General features: G+C 47.0%; 1 long non-coding RNA gene across 1 annotated transcript in view; it reads left to right on the top strand.

Moving 5' to 3' along the window:
• The window catches only part of LOC141153842 (uncharacterized), a 108948-nt gene that overhangs the window by 58663 nt on the left and 28060 nt on the right, over positions 1 to 22225 (top strand). The window lies entirely within an intron of this gene.

Here is a 22225-nt window from a genome sequence, read left to right as displayed (position 1 = left end):
TCATGTAATCCCAGACAGACTCGAAGATGTTGAGATCAGGGCTCTGTGGGGACCATATCATCACTCTCAGGACTCCTTGTTCTTTACGCTAAAGAGAATTCTTAATGACATTGCCTGGATGTTTGGGATCACTGTTCTGCTGCAGAATACATTTGGAGCCAGCCAGCCATCTCCCAGATGGTATTACATGATGGATAAGTATCTGGCTGTATTTCTCAGCATTGAGGACACCATTAATACTTACTGACCAAATCCCCAACTCCAATTACAGAAAAGCAGCCCCAAACTTGCAAGGACCCTCCACCATGCATCACTGCTGCCTGCAGACACTCATTATTGTGCCGCTCTACAGACCTTCAGCAAAAACTGCCTTCTGTTACAGCCAAATATTTCACATTCTGACTCATCATTCCAGACACCTGATGCCGGATTTCTGATCCTGAACAGCATTTATGCATAGTTGAGATGAAGGTATGGTTTTTGGCCATACATGTGGAGACCACTTCTGGCCAGACATCCCCGGCAGTATATGGGTGTAGGTTGTTCCCACTGAGTACTGGCAGTTCTGAGCTGATGACACTGCTGATCATCATCCGATTTTGAAGGAAAGTTAACATATTGTGCCTTTTCTCTGCTACACTAAAATTCCATGGCCGCCTACTGGGTTTATGGTCCTCAATCAGGGCCGGCCTGAATAAAAAAAAGCAGCCCTGCCACACAAACCCCACCAGCCCACATACTATAAGGGTATGTGCACATGATCCTTTTTTGGCAGTGCTTTGAACGCAGCATGCTTGTGCTGCATCTAAATCGCTGCACGCAGGTGAATCCGCATGTGTTCATTGAACCATGCGGATTCCCCACATCCTATACATTGCACTGATATAATTTATCTTGCGGAGTCCAGTGTCTCTGCATGAGAAATTGACACGCTGCTGTCTGGAAAGACGCTCCACATGTCCGTGTCCGTGGGTGATCCGAAGATGCAGAGAGATGCATAGTGGACATTGGATTTCTACAAATCCCATCCACTATGCTGTAACATCTGGCTGCTGCAGATTGCACGTAGCAATTACTGATCATGTGCACGTACCCTAACACTCATTAACCCCGATTAGTGAATCTTGCTTTACTTTGTCGTGCCCCTCACTTTCCTAAAAGGAGTTATTTGAAGAGCCGCATGTGAATGGCGCCACAGTGCATATGATCGACCACAGCTCCATTTCATGGTGCTCTACAGAGCTCCGATTCTCGGGATCATCGGGGTCTCAACAGTCAGATCTCCAGCGATTGGACAATTATCCCCTATTCAGAGGAGAGGGGATTACTTGGCATAATCAATTTAAACGGGTTTTCCAATATTTAATTTTATTTGGCCATAGTAGTATTGAAAATACGAAACCAATATTGAAGCTTCTCCGACAACAGGGCTGGAGAAGTGGTACTGTGTAGTACAGGAGTCTCAAACACGCGGCCCTTAAGGCTGCTTCATGCGGCCCGCAGTCACCATAGACCCCGATCGCGGCCCGGTCCAGGAACTGCCGGCAGCTGCGCTTCAGTTCAGTGTATTGCCGCACAGAGACCGGCTCTCTGCACAGCAATACCAATGGCAGCCGCCAGCCTATCAGAGCCCAGCAGCTGACATCTGCGCGTGTCAGTGACGTCATACGCCGCTGCTCTGGGACGCAGATGTCAGCTGCTGGCTTCTGATAGGCCGGCGGCTGCCATTGGTATTGCTGTGCAGAGAGCCGGTCTCTGCGTGGCAATACACTGAACTGAAGCGCAGCTCCTGGACCGGGCCGCGATCGGGGTCTATGGTGCCAGTGGGCCACAGGTGCAGAAAGGACGCCGAGGGAACGGAGGACAGGTGAGAAGAATCTTTTTTTTTTCTCTTGTATGTGTAGAAGGGCACAAGGGACAGTCCTAAAAGATGGAGACCAGGCTGGGGACAGTCCTAAAAGATGGGGACCAGGCTGGGAACAGTCCTAAAACATGGGGACCAGGCTGGGAACAGTCCTAAAACATGGGGACCAGGCTGGGAACAGTCCTAAAACATGGGGACCAGGCTGGGAACAGTCCTAAAACATGGGGACCAGGCTGGGGACAGTCCTAAAACATGGGGACCAGGCTGGGGACAGTCCTAAAACATGGGGGCCAGGCTGGGGACAGTCCCAAAACATGGGGACCAGGCTGGGAACAGTCCTAAAACATGGGGACCAGGCTGGGAACAGTCCTAAAACATGGGGACCAGGCTGGGGACAGTCCTAAAACATGGGGACCAGGCTGGGGACAGTCCTAAAACATGGGGACCAGGCTGGGGACAGTCCTAAAAGATGGGGACCAGGCTGGGGACAGTCCTAAAACATGGGGACCAGGCTGGGGACATTACTACAAGAGGGGGACCAGGATGGGGACATTACTACAAGATGGGGACCGGTATGTGACATTAAGACAATATGTGGCCCACTATGGAATATTATGACAAGATGGGGACAAAGATGGGGGACATTACAAGATGCAGACCAGGGTGGGGAACATTACTACAAGATTTTGTCAGAAAAACTTCAAAATAAAGCATGAAAAAATATTTTGCCACTAAAAATGCTGCTTTATATCTAAACTAAAGTAAACAAAAAAAGTGCATGTTTTATTATCGCCACATCCATAACGACCCAAGCTATAAAAAATAAAACAGCAAAAATGTTCAAAAGGTGCGTAGAAAAAAAATGGTATCACTAAAAATGTCACTTTGTCCTGCAAAGAATGCGGCCCCCCAAATAAATTTTTTTTCCGTGTGCGGCCCATATACCCAGCCGAGTTTGAGACCCCTGGTGTAGTGTATACACAGGACAGGAGAAGTGGTACTGTGCAGTGTATATATACAGTGGGCGAAAAAAAGTATTTAGTCAGCCACCAATTGTGCAGGTTCTCCCCCTTAAAAAGATGAGAGAGGCCTGTAATTGACATCATAGGTAGACCTCAACTATGAGAGACAAAATGAGAAAACAAATCCTGAAAATCACATTGTCTGACTTGGAAAGAAATTTTTTTCAAATTTTGGTGGAAAATAAGTATTTGGTCAATTACAAACATGCAAGATTTCTGACTCTCACAGACCTGTAACTTCTTCTTTAAGAGGCTCCTCTGTCCTCCACTCATTACCTGTAGAACTGGCACCTGTTTGAACTCATTATTATCAGTATAAGGCTATGTGCCCACGTAGCAGATTTGATGCAGAGCGTTTTTGCCTCTCTCTGGCAGAAAAAAACGCATGCAGATTTACTTGCGTTTTTTCTGCCAGAGAGAAGCATTTTTACATGAGTTTTTGCATGTGTTTTTTCAAGCAGTTTTCCAAGCTATTTTGAGCATCACTTGGAAAAGTGCTTGACAAGTTGGTCACACTATATAAATCCATGCAACCGGCATGGATTTATAATGTGTGAACAAATGATGCTTTAAATGCAGCATCTATAGTAAAAAAAAGAGAATTAAAACGTTAAAAAAAAAAAAACCTCTCCGGTCTCCTCCAGTCTGCCCCCGGCGGCGATCCTGCGATCTTCTCTCTTCGGCGTCCCGCAGTGTACTGTCAGGACCTGCGATGACGTCATTTAGTCAGCGGATGGTCACGCAACCATCACCGCCGATGTCAGTGGTCGCGTGACCATCAGGTGACTAAATGACATCACCGCAGGTCCTGACAGTACACTGCGGGACACCAAGGAGAGAGGACGTGGGCGGGAGAAGACCGGGGGCCGCCCGAGAGGTGAATATACAGGTTTTGTTTATTTTTAACTTTTTTATTTCTTTTTTTTCACCCCGTGGTAGCCGGGATGAAGAGGAGTTGTAGTCTCCTCTTCATCCCGGGTACCACACGCACCGCGATTACGCTGCAAATTCACGGCCATTGACTTTAATTGAAACGCAGCAAATCCACATATACCTGCGGGTTTGCTGCGTTTCAATGTTCCTCAATGGCCGCGAATTTGCAGCGTAATCGCGGTATAAATGGTCATGCTGCGTTTTGCAACGCAATGCGAATTTGGCGCGCAAATTAGCGCATCATGTGCACAGCACATCCGAATTCACATTGCTCTGCATGGCAGACGGTTTTACAAGCGTTTTTGCAGTAGCAAAAACGCTACAAAAATGCTACGTGGGCACATGGCCTAAAAGATACCTGTCCGCAACCTCAAACAGTCACACTCCAAACTCCACTATGGTGAAGACCAAAGAGCTGTCGAAGGACACCAGAAACAAAATTGTAGCTCTGCACCAGGCTGGGAAGACTGAATCTGCAATAGGCAAGCAGCTTGGTGTGAAGAAATCAACTGTGGGAGCAATAATTAGAAAATGGAAGACATACAAGACCACTGATAATCTCCCTCGATCTGGGGCTCCACACAAGATCTCACCCCGTGGGGTCAAAATGATCTCAAGAACAGTGAGCAAAAATCCCAGAACAACACAGGGGGACCTAGTGAATGACCAGCAGAGAGTTGGGACCAACGTTACACAGGCTACCATCAGTAACACACTATGCCGCCAGGGACTCAAATCCTGCAGTGCCAGACATGTCCCCCTGCTTAAGCCATTACATGTCCGGGCCCGTCTGAAGTTTGCTAGAGAGCATTTGGATGATCCAGAAGAGTATTGGGAAAATGTCATATGGTCAGATAAAACCAAAGTAGAAATGTTTGGTAGAAACACAATTCGCCGTGTTTGGAGGAGAAAGAATGCTGAGTTGCATCCAAAGAACACCATACCTACTGTGAAGCATGGGGGTGGCAACATCATGCTTTGGGGCTGTTTTTCTGCCAAGGGACCAGGACGACTGATCCGTGTACATGAAAGAATGAATGGGGCCATGTATCGTGAGATTTTGAGTGCAAACCTCCTTACATCATCAAGGGCATTGAAGATGAAACGTGGCTGGGTCTTTCAACATGGCAATGATCCCAAGCACACCGCCAGGGCAATGAAGGAGTGGCTTCGTAAGAAGCATTTCAAGGTCCTGGAGTGGCCTAGCCAGTCTCCAGATCTAAACCCTATAGAAAACCTTTGGAGGGAGTTGAAAGTATGTGTTGCCCAGCGACAGCCCCAAAACATCACTGCTCTAGAGGAGATCTGCATGGAGGAATGGGCCAAAATACCAGCAACAATGTGTGCCAAACTTGTGAAGAATTACAGAAAACGTTTGACCTCTGTCATTGCCAACAAAGGATATATAACAAAATATTGAGATGAACTTTTGTAATTGACCAAATATTTATTTTCCACCAAAATTTGAAAAAAAAATGTTTTTTCAGATCAGACAATGTGATTTTCAGGATTTGTTTTCTCATTTTGTCTCTCATAGTTGAGGTCTAACTATAATGTCAATTACAGGCCTCTCTCATCTTTTTAAGTGGGAGAACTTGCACAATTGGTGGCTGACTAAATACTTTTTTCCCTACTGTATACAGGACAGAACAAGTGGTACTGGGCAGTGTGTGTATATACAGACAATGACAAACTCTTTAGAGCTAACTCTGCAGTTAGAGGCATTAGAAGCTATTAATTAGTGCACAATATACAAGACCAGCTTTTCAAAGTCAGACCTGTGTCTGGATTGCCCATCCTAAACTCTTAGAACTCTGAATTGTCCTGTCATTTGTTTATTTACCTACCATAAAGAGAAGTAGATAAGCAGATAACCTCAGAATCCACACAGAATGCATGACTCACTGATACACAATGGTACACTGACAACAGTAGCCAGGCAGCCCATTTTATGACCTAACAGACCAGCCCACTGGGCATCTGCCCGATAAGGTAGATTAGCACTCCAGGCCTGCCCTCAATGTTGCCCATTTTTTTGGTGCTTCTTCAAAATAACTGGAATAGCACATCTTGAAACTCCAGTCTGCTTTGAATTATTTGCCTGGGAGAGACCTTGCTGATGCAGTATAACTGATATGCCGTCTTGCCGTGGTGTATCACATGTGACATGAAACTGTTTATTACAATCTCCTCACCCAGTGTTAAGAGGAATCTGTCATCAGGGTTTTGCTACCCAATCTGAGAGAAACATTATGTAGGGACATATACAGTGATTCCAGTGATGTATCACTTACTGAGCTGCTTGATTTCATTTTGAAAAAAAAAATCTTTGTTTTATTTGCTGCAGATCTACCATATTTCTTAATGCTGAGCTTTGTATAACCACTTTCACAACGATTGGCAGCTTTCTGCCTCTGCATAGTGTACACAGAAAGCAACCAATAAGAGGTGTGGGTGGGGTTATACACAACTCATGAATATGGAGGACTACCTGGCAGCAGGTACACTAGTCTTGTGATGATAATCTCTTGATGATAAAACTGTGATTTTATCAAAACTACACCAAGCAGCGTAGTAAGTGACACATTGCTGGATTCAGAGTCTCTGCCCTACATTATGTTGCTCTCTGATTAGGTAGCAAAACAAATTGTGACAGACTGCCTTTAAACCTCCTACACAGCTGTTTAAGTTTCAATTAAATTACTAATGTTTCTATCTACATATAAAAATGATGATCATTATCATGGTAGGTGATAATTTCAGGTGCATGAGTAATCAATTATGATTTGGTATAATTGATTACTCATGCAAGTGTACCCATAAGAATTGATGCTGCTTTGACTTGATACAGATTTCTCTTTTGCTTATTCATTTTGCATTTTGCTAATTGATAAAAACAAACTATTAAAAGGAATCTGTCAGCAGCTCTCTGCTATGTAATCCGACAACAGCATGACGTAGGGACAGAGACCCTGATTCCAGGGATGTATCACTTAGTTTACTGGGTGCAGCAATTGTGATAGAATCATAGTTTTTCTGTTGCAGATCTAGCAGAGCTCGGAATGCTGAGCTGTGTATAACCCCGCCCACACCGCTGATTGGCAGGTCTCTGTGTACAATATAAGTGACAGAAAGCTGCTAATCAATGCTAGGGGCGGGGTTGGATGGACTAAGGAGTAAAAGACAGAATATGCTGTAGTGATAAACTCCTGCTTATAAAACACTGATTGTATTGAAACAGGAGAACACAGCCTAGTAAGTGACACATCTCTGGAATCAGGGTCTCTGCCCCTACATCACGGTGCTCTCAGATTACATAGTGAAAACCTGCTGACAGATTCCCTTTAACCCCATAACAACATTTGACGTACTAATACGTGTCTGTGCCCTGGGCTTAAGAGCCAGACCCGTATTAGTATGTAGCGCCCCGAGGGTTCGGCCGCTACAGGGGTATTGAACCTCAGACCAGAGGTGTGATATTCCACTCCCAGGTAAGAATGGAGTATGGACCAGGGCTCAGTTAACTGCATACAGCACACACACCCCATTTCCGAGGGACAGCTCAACGGTGCTCCCACTAGACAGAAGTGCAGGCACGACCGACTATGTCCCTGCCTGGAGTGGGGAGGGGGGTGGAACACCCAGTGCTGTAGGGGCAGATAGGGGTTGATTCCTGAGCGTAGATAGGAGCCCATTGGTTGCTGGTCACCTGGGCTCATGGTCAGAGGGAGGTATAAAAGGTGGGCACCATCTTAGTTCTGGGTCAGTTCAGTCAGAGGAGAAGACAGGGAGTAGAGGCTCTGTAGGAGCTCTACTCCAGGAGGGCCTAGTGAGAGGCCGAGGAGGAGGTGAAGGGGAGCTGGGATTTTGGCTCATCTCAGCTCCAAGAGAACGGAACAGAAAGGAACAGGAAGGAACGGAAAGGGAGAAGAAGAGACAGAGAAACAGAAGGGCTCAGGAACAAGAAGGTGGAAGGGACCCTAAGAACCCACGAGAATCCAGGGTGAAGGGTCAGGCAGATTAAGGGTACCGGATCCCAAGTTGGTGGAGGAGAAACTACCCTCAGCCAAAGACCGGTCGTCGTGATCATCTATTGGTGCGACACCTCATCAAACCTGCTAGGAAGGCACCATATAGGACAGCGGAGGACGGGGCCCACGTTTAACCGCACAAGTCTGTGGCAGCTGGACAAAAGTGGGTCACTGGTGAGGCAGGCCAGAGAAAGGATTAAAGGGGGTCCTGTGCCATGCTCCTGAACTGCTTGGGAGTTGACCGAGCCCCACACCTGGTGCGCGCAGCACGGCTCGGGCGGTCACTACCTGTACAGAAGTGACCCGGAACAAATGAACTGTGAGTAAAGACCCTGGACTGTAACTTGTTGTCTGTGTGCTCTTTCGCGCCTCCAGCACTACCGGTACTGGGACTCTCACCACCATCACTCCCACCATCCACTACACTGCCCTGGGGCCGCACTCTTCCCGTGGGGAGTCACACCATCCCAGCTGCACACATCATCAGCCCCAGCGGACTGCCTTGCAGCGGCGGTTCCTAATAACCGCAATCCATGGGTGGCGTAGTCGGGCATTATCTAAAGCACGTAGCAGACTACCATTGGCCTGACCACCCTGAGCCGCGGGACTGGGCCGCCACTACTACTCCCAGCATCTCCCTATTGCCCGGTTCCGCGTGCCCCACGGCCCAGGGGGCGAGTCAGCTTTGGCGTAGTCGGCAGGATTTCGTGCCCGCTAACCACGGGTACTGCGCGCCTGAAAAGAGACTGTTTTATTGTACTAAAGATGGCGCCCGCCCCAGAAGAACGGGCGCCATAATGTGCGCGCCAAAAGACCACAGGAGGCCGCCTCCCATCGTGGGCCGAGTCCCAGAATGGCGCCAAAGAGGAAGCCCGCCCCCAACAACCATGAGCACGGCTGTGGAAATGTCTATCAACGTGGGGGGGTTGCCCCTGAGAGTGATTGTCAGCAGAATGCCCCAGGACCACCCCACATGGGGGCGGAAAGAGAAGAAAACTGCAGGGCAGGGGGTGGTCTGGATCAGTCCAGACAGACAGACCGCACCCGGGGATGGACGCCCTCAGCAGCACCAGCCTCCTGGCCCGAAGCCTGCTGCAGGCCGAACCGCTCTGCAGCCTAGCAGAAGTCCTAGCGCAGCTCCCCAGAGACCCGGAGCGTGCGCAAGCTGCACTGGAGGACCTGGAGCGGAGGATGGTCCGGGCGCAGCGAGGTGCACTCACCGAGTGGAGAGAGGAACTGGCCCGGCAGGCCGAGACCCACCAGCGACAGGCCTCAGCAGCACCCCGGGGTTTGCCTGCCTCTGAGGATGGCGCAGGAGGAGAGAGGACCGGAGGCGACGCCGCGGAGGGAGCCACGAGGACTGAGGCAAGTGAAGGGGACGTCACCACCCCAAGCCCAGCACCCGCAGGCCTGCCCCAGCCTCCCGTCGCAGCACCAGAAGCCCCACTCACCGCACCTGTTGCCGCGCCGCCACTGCTCCCAGCTAGGCCTCAAGCGGCGAGCGCCGCGGCCACGCCCCGCCCGACGCCCCGCCCGGCGCCACGCCCCTTGACCCCGGGCGCCGTAAAGCAAGAAGCATCATTGGCCCGGTCGCAAGGCCTGGATGACCCAGGCGCCATCGCTAAGCCTGCGCCCCTGTCCCAGATGGGACTGCCACCTAGCGCAGCCAAAAGACCCCCGGCCTGGTCGCAAGGCCGAGTGCCCCCGGGCGCTGCTCCCAGATCAGGTCCCCCCACTATACCATCGCTGGGCGTGGACCTATTGGCACATCCTACCGGTCCGGATGGACTGCCGTTGGAGTGGCCGGCGGAAGTGACCGGCAATCAGCCATGGAAGGCCCAGCCCCCGCGCGAGCCTCTGATACCGGCTCCAGAACCCGTAGAGGTCACCCTACCCCCACTGGAGGACGTCCAATTTGCGTGGGACCCCACCAGCGAGAACTTGATGGGGTTCTCTCAAGAGACCCAGGCAGACGCGGTCCGTCGTCTGGAGGCCTGTCATCAGCAACTGGCGACCTTTGAGCGGGAGCGACGAGAGAGGCGCGTCAGAGAGGAACGGCTCCAGTCCCAGAGTGCTGAACAAAAGCGCAAGGCCCGCCAAGACCCCCGAGCAGCCCGTGGTCCCCGAATCACCAGGACCATAGTCAAATTCCACATGGAGAACGGCTGGGGGTTCATCAGGGGCCTAGAAACCACAGGAGACGTCTTTGTGACCCGCAGGGACGTTGAGAGTCATCTACCTGAGGGACATCGTGGCCGTGACCTATACCCTGGTGATGTGGTCGCCTTTACCCGCCACGTAGGTGCAAAAGGACCATACGCCCTACATGTTCATCGGCTCACCGAGGAGGAGCTACAACACCGCGGCTATGAGGAGAGCCAAGAGGACCCGGACGGGTCTGAAGAACCATATGAGGAGGAAGAAGGAGCATATGGAGGACACCGCTACTAGTAAGTGGCAGAAGCATGTGTGTAAATAGTTACCCGTCGGGGTAAAAGAACTGTTCCCAGAGAGTGTGTGGTCCCCGTTGGGACTGTTAAGAGACTGTTACCTGTGTGCCCCTCATCCCCTACCAGGCTGAGGACTGTGAGCAGCCATTCCCTTCCCAAAACTGGCCGAGGACTGAGAGCGGCCACCCCTTGTATATAGTTGCGCTTCTTAAAGCGCCCCCTACTGGTTTTATAAAAAAAAGACTGCAACGTCTACCTCAAGGCAAATTTGCTGGACTGTTGCACTTAGAAGAAGAAAGAACAACTGGTCGCAAGTTGCACCGCGGCCATGACCCAAGAATCCAAGAATGTGCTTTACTTAAAAATGTTGACATGAGAAAGTTTTATATGCTGCTAGGTGATAATGCTAAAGTTTTATAAGATGTTTTATACAAAAGAGTTACGGAAGTCTTGAAAATGCTTTTATAATGTCTAGTGGAAAAGAAGAGTGTGTCCCATAACGGGAATTGAACCATGTTGCCTGTTTTCTGATGTGAAAAGTTTTAAAAAAAAAAAGTTTGCATGTCCTGTAATTAACTGTTTTTGCTCTTTTCCAGCCCAAGGACGTGCTGTGCTTTACCAGGGGGGAATGTAGCGCCCCGGGGGTTCGGCCGGAGTGGGGAGGGGAGGTGGAACACCCAGTGCTGTAGGGGCAGATAGGGGTTGGTTCCTGAGCGTAGATAGGAGCTCATTGGTTGCTGGTCACCTGGGCTCATGGTCAGAGGGAGGTATAAAAGGTGGGCACCATCTTAGTTCTGGGTCAGTTCAGTCAGAGGAGAAGACAGGGAGTAGAGGCTCTGTAGGAGCTCTACTCCAGGAGGGCCTAGTGAGAGGCCGAGGAGGAGGTGAAGGGGAGCTGGGATTTTGGCTCATCTCAGCTCCAAGAGAACGGAACAGAAAGGAACAGGAAGGAACGGAAAGGGAGAAGAAGAGACAGAGAAACAGAAGGGCTCAGGAACAAGAAGGTGGAAGGGACCCTAAGAACCCACGAGAATCCAGGGTGAAGGGTCAGGCAGATTAAGGGTACCGGATCCCAAGTTGGTGGAGGAGAAACTACCCTCAGCCAAAGACCGGTCGTCGTGATCATCTATTGGTGCGACACCTCATCAAACCTGCTAGGAAGGCACCATATAGGACAGCGGAGGACGGGGCCCACGTTTAACCGCACAAGTCTGTGGCAGCTGGACAAAAGTGGGTCACTGGTGAGGCAGGCCAGAGAAAGGATTAAAGGGGGTCCTGTGCCATGCTCCTGAACTGCTTGGGAGTTGACCGAGCCCCACACCTGGTGGACGCAGCACGGCTCGGGCGGTCACTACCTGTACAGTAGTGACCCGGAACAAATGAACTGTGAGTAAAGACCCTGGACTGTAACTTGTTGTCTGTGTGCTCCTTCGCGCCTCCGGCACTACCGGTACTGGGACTCTCACCACCATCACTCCCACCATCCACTACACTGCCCTGGGGCCGCACTCTTCCCGTGGGGAGTCACACCATCCCAGCTGCACACATCATCAGACCCAGCAGACTGCCTTGCAGCGGCGGTTCCTAATAACCGCAATCCACGGGTGGCGTAGTCGGGCATTATCTAAAGCACGTAGCAGACTACCATTGGCCTGACCACCCTGAGCCGCGGGACCGGGCCGCCACTACTACTCCCAGCGTCTCCCTATTGCCCGGTTCCGCGTGCCCCACGGCCCAGGGGGCGAGTCAAGTACGTCATGGCGATCGCGTGCGCACACAGGCTGTGCGGGCGCCATCGCCGCCGGGTGTCAGCTGATTGTCACAGCTGACACCCGGTACTATGTGCAGGGAGCAGTCACGCACCGCTCCCAGCACATTAACCCCCGCGATGCTGCGATCGAAGTCGATCGCAGCATTGCGGTGGCAAGGGGAGGTGATCGCAGATACTCACCTCCTCTTCCGGCTTCCAGCGCTGTCTGCCGTGGCTTCCAGGATGTTGCCTTGACGACCCGATGTCGTCATGACAACATTCGGGTCACCAGACAGCAGGAAGATTTTTTGGACATGCGCAGTGCATCTCCAAACAATCTTCTCCCTGTCCAGCGCTGACAGCCTGCATGGCACAGGGATGGTGCTGCATTCCTGTGCCATGCAGGCGATCAGAGAAAAAAAAGTGAAAGTCCCATAGTGGGACAAAGTAATAAAGTATAAAAACTATCAGAAAGTGAAAAAAAAAAAAATTGCAAAAATATTTAAAAAAAATAAATAAAAAATAATCCACCAAAAATAAAAATATAATGTACCCATCAATAAATATTATAAAAAAACCCATAAAAGTACACATATTTGGTATCGCCGCGTCCGGAACAACCTGACCTATAAAACTGTCCCACTAGTTAACCCCTTCAGTGAACAAGGTAAAAAAAATAAAGCATTTTTTTTTGCTTTGTTTTTTATTTATCACCATACCGCCAAACAAAAAATGGAATAACACGCGATCAAAAAGACAAATATAAATAAAAATGGTACCGCTGAAAACGTCATCTCGTCCCGCAAAAAACAAGCCGCCATACAGCTCCATCAACCAAAAAATAAAAAAGTTATAGCTCTCAGAATAAAGCTATGCTAAAAAATTATTTTTTCTATAAAATTGCTTTTATTATGTAAAAGTGCAAAACATAGAAAAACGATATAAATGTGGTACCGCCGTAAACATACTGACCCGAAGAATAAAGCTGCCTTATCAATTTTACCACACGCGGAACAGAATAAAAAAAAAGCAAAAAAAAACAATTCCTGAATTGTTGGTTTTTGTTTATTCTGCCTCCCAAAAATCGGAATAGAAAGCGATCAAAAAATGTCACGTGCCTGAAAATGGCACCAATAACAACGTCAACTCATCCCGCAAAAAACGAGCCGTCACATGACTGTCTGCCAAAATCTGGAAAAATTATAGCTCTCAAAATATGGCGATGCAAAAACTAGATTTTACAAAAAATGCGTCTTTTAGTGTGTGACAGCTGTCAGTCATAAAAACCCCATATAATTCTGGTATCGCTGTAGTCACACCGACCCGAAGAATAAGGTCGTCTAATCACTTATACCGCATGAGGAACGGCGTAAAAAATAAACTCTCAGGTTAGGGTTGTGATGGGGTTGGGATTTTTTTCAAAAGTAAGAAAAAAAGATGACGATATGGCGACTAGTGTTGAGTGCAAGTGCTTGCTACTTGAGTTTGCATCGGGTGTTCTGGTATGCATTGAGTATCGTGGGTATTTGAGTGACATGCTCGAGTCTCCGCCCCATATGCTTCGCGGCCAAAAAAACTTTGCGGGGATTGCCTGCCATGCACGAGCGATCCCCGCATGTTTTTTTTTTGGGTGTCTAATAACTGTGAAACATGCGGAGCAGGGACTCGAGCATGTCACTCGAGCACACGCTGTACATGGTGCATACCTGAGTACCCGATGCAAACTCAAGTAGAGAGCACTTGCGCTCAAGACTAATGACAACTTATTCAATATGATGACCTAATGTTATCAAATTCTGTGTCGTACCTCTGGGTTCAAAATGTTCACTATACACCTTAATAAAATCCTTGAGGGGTATAGTTTCCAAAATGGGGTCACTTGTGGGGGAGCTCCACTGTTTAGGCACATCAGGGGCTCTCCAAACGTGACATGTTGTCCACTAACAAATTGAATGGAAAATCGTCTCAAATTGTTAGCGGACGCCAAGTTGCATTTGGAGAGTCCCTGTGTGCCCAAACATTGGAGCTCCAGCACAAGTGACCCCATTTTGGAAACTAGACCCCCCAAGGCACCTATCTAGATGCATAGTGAGCACTTGGAACCCCCAGGTGCTTCACAAATTGATTCATAAAAATGAAAAAGTGTTTTTTTTTTCACTTTTCCATTTTTACAAATCAATTTGTGAAGCACCTGGGGGTTCCAAGTGCTCACTATGCATCTAGATAGGTGCCTTGGGGGGTCTAGTTTCCAAAATGGGGTCACTTGTGGGGGAGCTCCAATGTTTGGGCACACAGGGGCTCTCCAAACGCAACATGGCGTCCGCTAATTATTCAAGCAAATTTTACAATCAAAAAGTCAAATGGCGCTCCTTCCCTTCCGAGCCCTGCCGTGCGCCCAAACAGTGTTTTTCCCCCACATATGGGGTATCTGCGTGCCCAGGGGAAATTGCACAACAAATTTTGGGGTCCATTTTTTCTTGTTACCCCTGTGAAAATAAAAAAAAATTGGGTCTAAAGTAACATTTTTGTGAAAAAAGTTAAATGTTCATTTTTTTCTTCCACATTCCAAAAATTCCTGTGAAGCACCTGAAGGGTTAATAAAGTTATTGAATGTGGTTTTGAGCACCTTGAGGGGTGCAGTTTTTAGAATGGTGTCACTTTTGGGTATTTTCTGTCATAAAGACCCCTCAAAGTGACTTCAAATGTGATGTGGTCCCTAAAAAAATGGTTTTGTAAATTTTGTTGGAAAAATGAGAAATCGCTGGTCAACTTTTAACCCTTATAGCTCCCTAACAAAAAAAAATTTTGGTTCCAAAATTGTGCTGATGTAAAGTAGACATGTGGGAAATGTTATTTATTAAGTATTTTGTGTGACATATCTCTCTGATTTAAGGGCATAAAAATTAAAATTTTGAAAATTGCAAAATTTTCACCAAATTTCCGTTTTTTTCACAAATAAACGCAAGTGATATCAAAGAAATTTTACCACAATCATGAAGTACAATATGTCACAAAAAACAGTCTCAGAATCAGGGGGATCCGTTGAAGCGTTCCAGAGTAATTACCTCATAAAGTGACAGTGGTCAGAATTGTAAAAATTGGCCCGGTCATTAACGTGCAAACCACCCTCGGGGGTTAAGGGGTTAACACTTCTATTTTTGAAAGCATGCTTACTTAGCAGCATTTTTTTCCACACCTGTCTAAGGCTGTGTGCCCACGTAGCGTTTTACAAGCGTTTTTGATGCGGAATTTCCGCAGCGGAAACGCTTGTAAAATGCTTGGTAACCCGCACCCCATGATCCCCAATGGGTTTCCGCAACTTCTATGCACATGCTGCGGATTTTTCCGCAGCGTTTATGCCGCGTTCAAAAATCCGCAGCATGTCACTTAATTTTGCGTTTCCGCAAGCGGAATTGCCTTTGTCCAATGCATAAAAAACGCAAGGCAATTCCGCATGTGGAAAACGCGTGATAAACGCGTGCGGAATTCCGCATGCGTTTTTCCGGGAGAGGACTTGCATTTATGCAGCAGAAATTTTCTGCTTCATAAATGCAACGTGGGCACATAGCCATACTTTTTGCACATCATTGTACATGCCAACTGAATTTTGTATAATTCAACAAATTGTGGTCAAAATGTCAACAAATAAAAATACTAGTTGAAGAAGAAAAAAAAAAGTCATGGCACTTCGAATGCAGTAAAAAAAAACAAAAAAACATGTTTTACCATAGAAGCCCAAAATAGGATCGTCAGAAAACGCTACTTACCTGCAGGTAAATAGCGTGCCAATGCTGCAAGGGCCCCCCTCACTGAAAGTGCGGCTACTGGGAGAAAATTAACTTCTTTCCTCCTGGGAGCCGCCGGCTTTCAGTCATGGGAGTGTGCATGTAGCGGCTACAGTCAGTGCTCTCTATACTATGGGCACGCCCTGATACTTTGATTGACAGATGGCTCTGCAGCACATCTGTGCAGAGCGAGTTGTTAATGAAACTATTGGGGCATAGTATGGTGTGACTGTAAGCACTCTGTGCTTGACTGAAAGCCGGCAGCTCCTGGGAGGAAACAAGTTAATTTTCTCCCAGTAAGGTGGGCAAGCAGCATTGGAGAGCTATTCACCTGCAGATTAACCCCATATCTGCAGGTAAGTAGCGTTTTCCAAAGTGACAGGTTCCCTTTAAATTGTCACTGTCATTTCAACAAGCACTGCATGGATCAATAGCAGAAGCGAATATATATTGCGCTATGCCTTATTCCTGTCCATCCACATCCCCCTGGTTCCTAAATGAGCTGTAGAATATAAAATGAATAGGATTGTAGATGTGTCATTTATAAACAGGAGAAAGTTTGGTGACAATCAATATGGGCCCGGGAATAGCTTCCTGAGAGCACAAAAGATCAATCCATCGATCGCCAGAAATGAAGTAGAAGTTGCTGTAAAAAAAAAAAAATCTCAAAATAGCCCCAATAACAACACAACCTGTACTGGGAAGCAAATCAAGCTAAACCGGTCCCTGCAGTCAGCGGAACAGCCGAGTAATCACATATGCATTACTTTACATACAAGTGCAGGACGACTCCCCGATCATCCAAATCCTGCAGAATGGGTTAATAATGGACGATGAGATTTGGATGCTTTGCCCCCATGTTCTGCGCCGCTCTCTACTAATAGAAGTTGCTGACCCTGTGCCCGCGGTGCATTTTAGGTAAATTCCCCAATGATCCTTCCACCTGTGTTCTCTTCTAGTTCTGTGCTCTCATCACAATATCCTGCCGATGCAAAGTCCCTCTCCGCTCCCGATCATAGTAATGTGATTAGTGGTTCGGAGTGAACTATGTAGCACCATAAATAAACCTATATATGTATAATGAGAATAGGGTAGATGGGTCAAAATGCACAAAGGAATAGAAGAAAAACCTATTAGAGTGCCGAAAAATGATTAAAAATGAGATTTTATTGAAAAGTTGATTAAAAGATAAATGTAAGACACAAGACTATCATAGCTGATGAGTAAACATCGTGATACAGGTATGAGAGTAGATCAATGAATATAATATGATAAAATAAATATACAAAATTAAATACAATAGTACAGGATATAATCCCAGTATTACGGATGGACACCACAGCAAAAATGTGAACATACAAAAAAGCGTAAGGTATCATGAGGTAGAGAAAGTGTAAGTACCATAGGTAGGGAATGTAAACATGCACAGTGGCATAAAAGAGGTCTCACCAGTCAGTGCACCGCACCCGACACGCGTTTCGCACCTAGCTGGGGTGGCGAAAGCTTGATGATGCTAGGTGCAAAATGCGCGTCGGGTGTGTTTCATTGATCGGAGATGCCTCCGTGAAAAATCATGGACATGTGAATGGTCCCGTAGACTATACAAGTATGAGCGCCATTTATGAAAATAATGCAAAAAATGTACATCTGTACGAGCCCTTAGACCGGATTAGCACATCCCACTTTCACTGTCTGAGCACGGAGCATGATGGCCAAATCGGCTGCGGGTCTCCTCACTCAAACGCAACAGCCACTTATATGGTTATCGAATTCAAGGAGGAGACTAGCGGCCAATTTAGAAATCATGGCCCATACTCGGACTGTGACGGTTGGATGTGATAAACTGGCCTCGGGTTCTTTTGCCGTGTCCATCATGGTTAAATCTCACCAGCATACTGCGGCTTCAGTCGTCCATAGGTTTCTGTTATAAAGAGAAGCATACTGCATAGTATACATTTTTGTCTGGATGCCTCTGTATGGAAAGTGCAGTATGGTGCACTATTCTATTCAGCAATAAAACAGTATTCCTCGAATTACACCGATTTGTCAGAGGCCAAAAGGCCCGGGGAGATGGTGAATGAGAGCCTGAGGGTAAGCTGACGCTGCGAAACGCAATGTGAAGGTAGCCTACTCACTGTTATGTCTAGTGGGAGGTGTGGGCTGTCCCTCATAGTGTATTGGTCTTCAGTGGAAAGCTGATGTAGGGAAGGAAGGTGGCTGTGATAGGAAGCCCAACAGGTGTGAGGGCGAGCATGGAGGAGCAGGGGCCCGAATACATTCATTGTCTAGGTGACATATCCGTACACACACATTCTCACACCTATTGCTCTGGCCACCGGCACCACTAATACATTGCTAATGTTTTATGTTTAATGGACGATTTATATATTCTTAGATATTCAGAAAAACTGGGCAATTGTGTACATAAGACAGCTGAATAAAAGGGAATCTGTCACCTGAGAGCAGCATAATGTAGTGGCAGAAACCCTGATTCCAATGATGTGTCACTTACTGGGCTGCTTGCTGTAGTTTTGAAAAAAAAATAGTTTTATCAGAAGGAGATTATCACTAGAGGACTAGTAAACCTGCTGCCACGTAGTCCTCCATATTCATGAGCGCTGTATAACCCCATCACCTGCCACTTATTGGCAACTTTCTGCCTATGCCCAGTGGGCACAGAAAGCTGCCAATCAGTGGTTTGGGCGGGGTTACACAGAGCTCAGCCGTCAGAGCACTGCTAGATTTGCAGCAGATAAAACAGGAATTCTATCAAAACTGCAAGAAGCAGACAAGTGACACATCTTGTATCTGTCCCTATATCATGCTGCTCTCAGATGAGTTAGCAAAAACCTGGCAGATTCCCTTTAAGCATCACAATCTGAGGACAGCAAAAAAATAGGGACAGACACCCAGGCTCCAGCACTATCACTTACTGGGCTTCCAGCTGTAGTTTTGATAAAACCACTGTTTTATCTGCTGCAGCTTTGTCATTTCTCTCACTGATGAGCTCTGTATAACCCCATCCTGCCATTGATTTGCAGCTCATTGCCTATACTATACTTAGGCCACGGCCCCACTATCAGTATTTTGTCAGTATTCGGTGAGTATTTTTTCTCAGGAGTGGGAGCCAAAACCAGGTGAGGAACAATCACAGAAAAGTATAATAGAAACAAGTCACCAATTCTGCATTTATCACCCACTCCTGGTTTCGGCTCCCACTCCTGAGAAAAAATACTGACCGAATACTGATAGTGGGACCATGGCCTTAAGGCCCCGAACGACCTGTCAGAGATCGTTGCTGCGTCGCTATGTGGTCGCTGGTGAGCTGTCAAACAGGCAGGCTCACCAGCGATCAGGGGAGCAGCGACATCGTGGAAAGAATCTTTCCACGATGTCCTGCTCCTGGTTACCAGCCTGCTGAAGCAGGAGCAGGCTGGTAACCATGATAAACATCAGGTTACTAGGGGCACACGCGCACCTAGTAACCCGCTGTTTATCATGGTTACCAGCCTGATCGCTGGTCACACACAGTGATGTGTGCTGACCAGCGGGAGAGCAACGACCAAAAAATGGTCCAGGACACTTTGCAGCGATCAGCGACCTCACAGCAGGGGCCTGATCGCTGCAAAGTGTCACACATAGTGACATCGCTGGTGAGGTCGCTGTTACGTCACCAAAACCGTGACACAGCAGCGATCTCGCTAGCGATCTCGCTATGTGAGACGAGGGCTTTAGACAGAAAGTTGCCAATCAATAGGGGTTGCGGGATAGGCAAATCTCATAAATACTGAGCATGGCAGGTTCTCATCACTGAGAGGACTAGCTGAGTTCCAAAAGTTAAATCGGTGCAATAGGGTTTTTTGCCCCTACTTGATGCTGCTCTCAGATGTAGCAGCAAAATCTTTGTGCCAGATTCTCTTTAAACCAATATTTCCTGCTTAAAAAGACCTCAGAAACAACACCATGCAAGGCAAATATGTTAGCAGGCAACTACAGTGTTAACATATATTCGTCTTACAAGATTGGATCTACCTCAAGAAAATACAGCATGGTGTATTAAACAATAATTAGGCTGACCACAACAGATCACACGTGATTTATTATAGAAGAAACCCTACTTGCTGCAGGGTTTATTATTTTATGGTTATATTAAAATAACAAAAAAAATGAATCCCCTGATGAAGCTTGGGCGAAACAGGCGTTGGGGTACATAAGGGGCACACAAACGTCTACCTCTATTTAGGCTAGTCTGCACTCTGGGATTTTCATGTAGCTTGCACTTCAGGTGCTCATATACCTTGGATTCATTATTTACTAGTCAGTTAGTCAATGTCGAATTCTATCATTGACAATAAGAGCATTATTATGTGTACGATTAGAACTCATCAGGGGGATAGGAACTGGGTGTCCCATCAATGGATGTTCTCTCTTATTATATTGAAATTCATTTTTTTAAAGTGATTTTCAATAATATTAATTATGTTTTTTTTTTTTTGCAAATTCGAGATTTAGTGTCTTTAGGTCTATGATATTATTATAGAAAAATTCTATCCTTTTTGACATGACCTGTCACAAAAATAGTTTGGCATGCTAGTGCTCATTCTTCAACTGAATATAGGCAATGGGTGGGTGCTCCGAACTGTCAGATGAGGATATCCGGAAGTGCCCCAATGTGCCGCCAAATTAGGGTTTTATTTTTATAAGGGACTATTCTCGTAGGTTCCTTGACTTCAAGTGTGGAGTAACGCCCTTAGTTGCGCCAAGTTATCAGATGATGACTACAACATGATCAGAGCATGCTAAGGGATGTAATTTCACAAAGATTGGTCCCAAGCCACAACATAAGTAGAAAATCCATGAGAGGTGTCAGTCAAGACCCCCCAAAATGATCCTGATCTCAAAACAATATTCAGGTCCCCGGACCAGAAGTCCGTTGGAAGCTAAAAGCTTGGAGCTCACTGCAAAACCTTTCCCAGTCCTGCACACTGGGTTAATGACATACATAGACTTTTATGGTGCATGTACAGTACAGACCAAAAGTTTGGACACACCTTCTCATTTAAAGATTTTTCTGTATTTTCATGACTATGAAAATTGTACATTCACATTGAAGGCATCAAAACTATGAATTAACACATGTAAAATTATATACTTAACAAAAAGTGTGAAACAACTGAAAATATGTCTTATATTCTAGGTTCTTCAAAGTAGCCACCTTTTGCTGTGATGACTGCTTTGCACACTCTTGGCATTCTCTTGATGAGCTTAAAGAGGTAGTCACAGGAAATGGTTTTCACTTCACAGGTGTGCCCTGTCAGGTTTAATAAGTGGGATTTCTTGCCTTATAAATGGGGTTGGGACCATCAGTTGTGTTGTGCAGAAGTCTGGTGGATACACAGCTGATAGTCCTACTGAATAGACTGTTAGAATTTGTATTATGGCAAGAAAAAAGCAGCTAAGTAAAGAAAAACGAGTGGCCATCATTACTTTAAGAAATGAAGGTCAGTTAGTGCGAAAAATTAGGAAAACTTTGAAAGTGTCCCCAAGTGCAGTTGCAAAAACCATCAAGCGCTACAAAGAAACTGGCTCACGTGAGGACCGCCCCAGGAAAGGAAGACCAAGAGTCACCTCTGCTTCTGAGGATAAGTTTATCCGAGTCACCAGCCTCAGAAATCGCAGGTTAACAGCAGCTCAGATTAGAGACCAGGTCAATGCCACACATAGTTCTAGCAGCACAGCAGACACATCTCTACAACAACTGTTAAGAGGAGACTTTGTGCAGCAGGCCTTCATGGTAAAATAGCTGCTAGGAAACCACTGCTAAGGACAGTCAACAAGCAGAAGAGACTTGTTTGGGCTAAAGAACACAAGAAATGGACATTAGACCAGTGGAAATCTGTGCTTTGGTCTGATGAGTCCAAATTTGAGATCTTTGGTTTCAACCACCGTGTCTTTGTGCGACGCAGTAAAGGTGAACGGATGGACTCTACATGCCTGGTTCCCACCGTGAAGCATGAAGGAGGAGGTGTGATGATGTGGGGGTGCTTTGCTGGTGACACTGTTGGGGATTTATTCAAAATTGAAGGCATACTGAACCAGCATGGCTACCACAGCATCTTGCAGCGGCATGCTATTCCATCCGGTTTGCGTTTAGTTGGACCATCATTTATTTTTCAACAGGACAATGACCCCAAACACACCTCCAGGCTGTGTAAGGGCTATTTGACCAAGAGGGAGAGTGATGGGGTGCTATGCCAGATGACCTGGCCTCCACAGTCACCAGACCTGAACCCAATCGAGATGGTTTGGAGTGAGCTGGACCGCAGAGTGAAGGCAAAAGGGACAACAAGTGCTAAGCATCTCTGGGAACTCCTTCAAGATTGTTGGAAG

The sequence above is a fragment of the Phyllobates terribilis genome, unplaced genomic scaffold (assembly GCF_046119375.1).
Source record: "Phyllobates terribilis strain yellow unplaced genomic scaffold, ASM4611937v1 Scaffold_7__3_contigs__length_470593459, whole genome shotgun sequence".
Lineage (NCBI taxonomy): Eukaryota > Metazoa > Chordata > Amphibia > Anura > Dendrobatidae > Phyllobates > Phyllobates terribilis.
This window is presented reverse-complemented; position numbering and strand designations above follow the sequence as displayed.